The following is a 7,500-nucleotide window of genomic DNA, read 5'->3' as shown; positions in this document are numbered from 1 at the left end:
TGTTCTATTTAGGTGTTGATTTGATTGAACAGGGCTGACAGTAATCAGGTGTGTGTGTCTAGTCCAGCTGAACCCCATTATGAATGCAGTTTCATAGATTTGGGGATTTAGTTACTAAGGGGGCAAATACTTTTTCACACAGGCCAGTTGGTATTGGATAACTTTTTTTGCTTCAATAAATAACATTATAATTTAAAAACTGTATTTTGTGTTTACTCAGATTGCTTTTGTTTTATGTTACATTTTGTTTGATTTTTTTTTTTTTTTTAATTTAGCATGAGATACACACAAAAACAGAAGAAATCAGGACAAATACTTTTCCACAGCACTGTATGATGAAAGACACCAATGTTAAGTAGTTGCATTTAATTATTATTAGTAATAACTGTAATAAACAAATCTTCAGCTAAGTAATATTGTTCATTAGCCTAACTGTATTCTGTTCCAAGCATCACATCAACTTGGTACGGTCACATGTGTGTTTATCAGCTCTAAATCCAAATTTAGAGTTGGAACTATCCAACATAGTCTCATGACAACTCGTAATAATTCGTACTAGATGGCAAAATCATAAGATAACGTATAATTTGAGAATCAAATAGATATAATACAGGCCTCATATCCAACACTATTTAAAGGGATAGTTCACCCAAAAATGAAAATTATCTCATCATTTACTCACCCTCATGCCATCCCAGATGTGTATGACTTTCTTTCTTCTGCAGAACACAAATGAAGATTTTTAGAAGGATATTTCAGCTCTGTAGGTCCTCGCAATGCAAGTGAATGGTGACCAAAACTTTGAAGCTCCAAAAAGCACATAAAGACAGCATAAAAGTAATCCATAAGACTCCAGTGGTTTAATCCATGTCTTCAGAAGTGATCTGATAAGTGTGGGTGAGAAACAGATAAATATTTACGTCCTTTTTTACTATAAATCTCCACTTTCCCTTCCACATTTTTCTTCTTTTGATTTTGTCGATTTGCATTCTTCGTGCATATCACCACCTACTAGGCAGGGAGGAGAATTTATAGTAAAAAGGACTTAAATATTGATCAGTTTCTCACACACACCTATCATATCGCTCCAGAAGACATGGATTAAACCACTGGAGTCTTATGGATTACTTTTATGCTGCCTTTATGTGCTTTTTGGAGCTTCAAAGTTCTGGTCACCATTCACTTGCATTGCGAGGACCTACAGAGCTGAAATATTCTTGTAAAAATCTGCATTTGTGTTCTGCAGAAGAAAGAAAGTCACACATCTGGGATGACATGAGGGTGAGTAAATGATGACAGAATTTTCATTTTCGGGTGAACTGTTCCTTTAAGAAAGAAAACGTATGTGAACAAATTTGGCTACACATTCCATATTTATTTATGCAATACAAATGACTGATGTATGTCAATAATCTGTAATATGCATCTCTCGTCTCATTCCAGACTCTGATGGGTAAAGTTATTTTCCTGTTAATTTCATGGTTATGTTTAGGGTTTGGGTTAGGGGTTAAACTTGATGTAAAAACATAATTTGTTGGTTCGTTTATTTTTCTCTATGGGAGTACAAGTCGTACGTTTTTGTATGAGCTTATGATTTGTACGATTTCTTACAATTTTGCCATCTCAAACTATTATTATGATTTGTCATGAAACCGGTTTGGAACTATATCTGTTTATATATTTGTTTTTTACAACATGAAGCACATTTTTAGGTTACAAATATCTCATAAGTTCAGTTAAAACTTTATGCATACATATAAAGCACTACAATGCCACTACAGTCACAGTTGTTTAGCTGTCTGTCTCTCTCCCTCTGCAGACAGCTCGTTAATTTGCACAACTTCGATATTTTCTTTCTCTATAGTATATGTATATATTAGTGATGTGACATGACCCTCGCGGGCTGCGGGGCTGTTTTGTGTCTGGCTGGCCGTGGGAAAAAGAAGCCCGGTCTTTTCACAGCTGCACACCACCAACGGAGCCCCCCGGCTCACGACTCTCTTCCATTCAGCACACAGCCTATTCCCTTTCAGAACTCTCCCTTCCAACCCCCCTTCATCGGCCTTCATAAATACATCTCATTATTCAAGCTCTAGTTTGCATAGAAATGTTAAAGAGGGCTGGATGCACTATATCCGTGGCTGAACAACACAAACCTCATATGAGCTAATTTTGCTTCTTACAAGCAAAACATTTCTTGTGTTTTAAATGTAGCTGTTTGTGCATTCAGAAAGAGTTTGTTCATTAACATAAATATAACTTAAAAATAAACAGCACTGCAAAGAAATGGCATAAATATCTTTATGAAGTTTTTTACTAAGATTGTTTATAAATCTCTCATATTTAATATATTCCCACAAGATATTGCATTAGATCTTTTTATCAACTTCTTTCTTCTTTTTTAGTAATTATGACTTTTTTGAACATATTTTTAAATCTATATATTTCTATTGATAGAACGATTAATTGAACTGAGCTTAAACCAGGCCAGTGGGGGGCACTCCCTGCAGAAAAATTAAAAAATAAATAATAATAATAATAATTACGTAATACATCAATAACCACTTGCTTGATCTGAAAAAAACAAAAAAATACAATTTTGGTGTCATTTTAAAGCCTACAATCTGGACTTTACAGTGCATGTAGCTGATCCTGACAATTCTTGAATAATGCTTTTTAATTTGCTGACAAATTAAAAATGTTTTGTTCTCATAATTTGCAAATTTGTTACCACAACAATTATATTCAGAGTTGGTAAAACCATAAAAAGATGAGATAGCCATGTGTCATATATTGTTGGAAAGGTCTCAATTAGTAGAATGCCATGAGCAAATCTGTTTTACTCAGAGGTCAAACTGCAGTGAGTTTTAGTGTATGAAATTCCCATAGGCACAGACATAGTGTCTTTTTGTCACATTTTTCCTTATTACTTCCCAAAGCATACATATAACATAGACAATGACGTATCATAACTCACAGCAGACTATCCCGATTCAAACAAGCCCAAACGCAACATAAAATGATCAGATCTTGAAATATTCCTTTAAGAGTGTGTGCATGGAAAGACGATGCACAAGAGGGCACTCAACACGTGTGTATTTGTGTGTGTGTGTGTGTGTATGTGTGTATGTGTGTGTGTGTGGGTGGGGTTATTTTGTGAGGGTTAGGTTTAGGGGTAGGGTTAGGGGATAGAATCTATAGTTTGTACAGTATAAAAATCATTATGTCTATGGAGAGTCCTCATAATGATAGCTGCACCAACATGTGTGTGTGTATGTGTGTATGTGTGTGTGTGTGTGTGTATTTGTATGTGTGTGTGTGTGTGTGTGTGTGTGTGTGTGTGTGTGTATGTGTGTATGTGTGTATGTGTGTGTGTATTTGTATGTGTGTGTGTGTGTGTGTGTGTGTGTGTGTGTGTGCGCATACATGTCTGAGGACTTTGTGTGTGCAAACACAGATCCACATATGTGCTCATCTAAAGGATTAGGATGCTCCTGAACACTTCATATTTCTGTATTTTGTAGTCTGATCCATTCATTTCCAATGGCCGGTCATTTTTGACCGGGAACACAACAAGTGTAACAAAGTGAAATAAACCAATAAAATTGAAGGAAAATGGTCCCAAAAAAAATGTGTGTGTTTTTAAATACCATATGTGACAAAAGTCAAGTAATTTTATTCCAAGTGGATAAAAAAAAACAAATTCGTAAAAAAAATGTCTGTACACCCTTCATCTGTCACTGAAACACAAATAAATGTACATACGAACATAAATCATGTTTTAAATGTGTTCTATATAAATAATATTATTTTAGAGATGTGTGTAATACAGGTAATGTACTTAAAAGTAATTACCTTACTTGAAAGTCATACTCTAAATCTGATTACAGCTACTGAATTTGAATTTACAATTTAATGGTTTACACTACTTTTAGTACTAAAAAGTAATTCGGTTACAGTAATTAATTACATTGTAATTGGATTACACCCAACACTGGTTATAATGGTGAAAATATTGGTGTTTGAACTTTCTGTTTCAGCATTCTGCAAAAGAGACAATTTTCCATCACATAATTATTATCAATATTTTTCTTTTATATCAAATACTTGGCTCTAAAACATGTCTTTTTGAGGTACACTGATATATATCGGTTTTACCGATTAATCGGCGCAGATAGTTGCTTTTTGGAACTATCGGTTATCTGCAAAAATCTATGCTGATTGTTGCCGATAGGTTTTTTATTCCTCATAAATAAACCTCATCTGGTGAAATAAATATAAACATCTGGTAAATATATAGGCTATAAAAATCTTCGTTTGGTAAATAAATGCATATAGAGCATTGTAACGGAGCCAAGTCTCTGTCATTTCAAAATAAGTGTATTTCAGGCTTGTTTATAGCTCAAAATCCTGCGTTATACACCAAATCTTATTTGTTCTGGTTATTATTGGGATTTTGGTTGCACAGTAAACTGCTTTTGGAATCTGAATTCATTTTGGAGCCTCAATATCTGTGCTCTTCATAGTAAGGACATTTTTTATCATTATATAAATCGATTTTTTTAAAAACTATCGGTAACACTTTCTACAAAGCCCATATTTATAATGCATTGTAAAGTTATTATAATGCATTTGTAATGTCTCATAATACACCTTATAATATGTTATAACTTCTCATAAATAATTGTAACCACAATTATAATACATTATAATACTTACCTACTCATAGTTATACATTAGAGTATCATGCATTATAACACCAGCAACATCCAATTTTATCTGTAGAAGTTATAATGTATTATATATAATGTAGGTATGCTTTAAGTAAAGTGACAAAAGCAATGTCATCTTATAAACATCCATAAGATATTTTTAAGAGGTTATAAGACATTACAACTCATGCTGGAAAATATATATATTACACATCCACAAAATACAAAATAACACACATTCAATGTAAATTATATTACGAAAAACACTTGTAAAGCTACAAGGCTGAAATATATCAGAAACTCTCTCTCTCGACAAATAAATAAATAAATATGTATGTTGATCACACATGTAGCCAATCTTCTTGGGTGTAAACACACCCAATAAAAAAGAATATAAAATTAAAAAAATTCTGATTCTATACTGGACTCTATTCAATAAACTTTAACGTTTTCTCATCTTATTTGGAAGCTTATATTATAAATAACTTCCACTGTATACGTTTGACTTGTAATGTATGTTACAAGTTTATGTTATGACTGTTTATAAGAAGATATTGGTAAAGACCACTTATAATATGATCACGTCATAAAGTCTTTTGACACAATACAGCACTTTATTAACTTCTGCTGTGTTAAAATTGGATGCTGCTTGTCTTATAACGCATTGTACTCTAAAGTATATCTTATAATGTATTATAACTGCAGTTATAACTATTTATGAGAAGTTATAACTTATTATAAGGTGTATTATGAGACATTATGAATGCATTTAAATGCATGTACTGTATAATGCATTTACAATGCATTATAAATATGGGCTTCATAGAAAGTGTTACCAAACTATCTGCCGATTAATCGGTTATCGGTCTTTTGCACCAATTTAGTTATCGTATCGGCAAAATATTCCTCTAATTTCTGTAAACAGTGACAATGATGTTTGTTAATCTTCTTTACCTTCAGAATAAAGAATAAAGAACAAAACTTGTCAACCAAAGAGTTTAAGCTTTACTCTTAATAGGAAAGTAACTACATTTTATCCCCAACATTATGCTTTTTAATCTAATTTAGTGTTTTTGTTCATTTAAATAATCAGATAAACCATTCATAGATAATTAATCAGCCAGTATATTTTTGTGTGCTTTACTAGTACAAACCCTTTCATGGTTACGACTAACTCTAGTTGTTCAGGAGATGAGAACTAAACCATCCAAGCAAAATACCGCTATTGATTTCATCCTAAACATAAATCTCAAGCTCGCTTAAAGGAATAGTTCACCCGAAATCGACGTGTTTGACATCATTTACTCACTCTCGTGTCATTCCAAACAATTTCTTTTCTTCAATTTAAGACCAAAGGAGATGTTTGTGTCTTTATGTCAGATCTTGTCTTTATGAAACTCATTTTAATATACTGGTTGTGCAGTATTTGCAGTAGGCCATCTGTGTATTTTTACAGCTGATTATCCCCTTTATGAAACCGATTTAATGCCAGTAGTAGGTTAAACTGATTGTTTTACCTGTATTGATAGATTATACATGCTCAGAGATGTCTGGATTGCTGTCCCTTGCGACAAATGCTGAAATGAAAGAGATAGAGAAAACATGAGCATGAATCCATCATTTTTTAGCAGTGCACATCACTTCCAACCAAAACATAGAAAATGTTATTTTCATCAGGACTGTGCTATAAGAATAATTTGCCTTAAATTGAATAATGTTCCTTATTTAAAGAGGAATTTTACCCTATATGTTCCTGAAACATATTAGGCGACTATATTAAAATGTTTGTGGTACATCGTGTTTTAACATAACAAAGAACAATAACAGTGATATTATGTTGGCCTTGCGCTTTAACTTAATTCGAAAGTCATCTCACTCTTGACATAAAGGAGAATAATCATGGATGAAAAATTATGTGGAATCCGCTTCCAATGAATCACACATTGTTGCTAAGCTACAAAGCAAGCATGCTAAATTCAAAATGTAATTTGCATTTCACCTCCAAATGCTTCATGCCACAGACCTTTACCATAACAGCATTTACATTAAGCTGTAGAATGCATAAAAACCTAACAGCCTTGTATATTTAACATCCATTCAGGCTGTTACTAGCATTTAGATCTGTACTCTATATTATGGTCTATTTTCTGTATCAGCTGCATTGTTTTTGGAGCATGCATCTTATATGATGATGTGAGAATGGAGTGATTTGATGTAAAACAATCTGTCCTTGTATCTAAACAGTCCTTAATTCGCATGACCAATGATTTTATGCACAAATGCTGTTAAATCCATCAAGATAAGACACTCATGTTAGTGTTACTGAAACAGAAATAACTCCAATAATTCCATATCTACAGTATGCACTGGAGTTGTAATAAGTCCAGCTTAGTTTGCATTACTTTCATCATGTTTTGGTGTCGATATTGCATGAAACAAATCTCTTCAGCAAAACTGCTGCTCTAAAACCCATATGACAGCAAGCCACTGTTAACCGCCTCGCGCTACATTATGACAACAATTGCACAAAAGAACGATACCGACATGTGCATCCAGAACAGATAATAAAGGCACGACCAATACTAGTGTCAAAGGCCCGGACAGTAACAGTCATCCACCAAATAACACGCATGCATGATCTTCTTATAAGAAGCGATGCACAGTCGCGACCTGCATGCTGTGCATACTCTCTCACTGGAAATAAAATGCGTTCTTAATGGATTCTACCGACATTTCTATTATAAGCCAGTATAAAGCATGCATTCTGTGCAAATGCACCATCGTAAAT

At 33.4% G+C, this 7,500-nt stretch overlaps 1 long non-coding RNA gene across 1 annotated transcript in view; it reads right to left on the bottom strand.

Moving 5' to 3' along the window:
- LOC127441370 (uncharacterized) overlaps positions 1 to 7,500 on the bottom strand; it is a 45,563-nt gene that overhangs the window by 31,778 nt on the left and 6,285 nt on the right. Inside the window, exon 2 of the long non-coding RNA XR_007897298.1 lies at positions 6,230 to 6,289. This is a non-coding gene — a long non-coding RNA (uncharacterized LOC127441370). The remainder of the gene's footprint in view (positions 1 to 6,229; positions 6,290 to 7,500) is intronic.

This window comes from Myxocyprinus asiaticus, chromosome 5 (assembly GCF_019703515.2).
Source record: "Myxocyprinus asiaticus isolate MX2 ecotype Aquarium Trade chromosome 5, UBuf_Myxa_2, whole genome shotgun sequence".
Classification (NCBI taxonomy): domain Eukaryota; kingdom Metazoa; phylum Chordata; class Actinopteri; order Cypriniformes; family Catostomidae; genus Myxocyprinus; species Myxocyprinus asiaticus.
The sequence above is the reverse complement of the archived record's forward strand: the minus strand, read 5'-3'. Positions and strand labels throughout refer to the sequence as shown.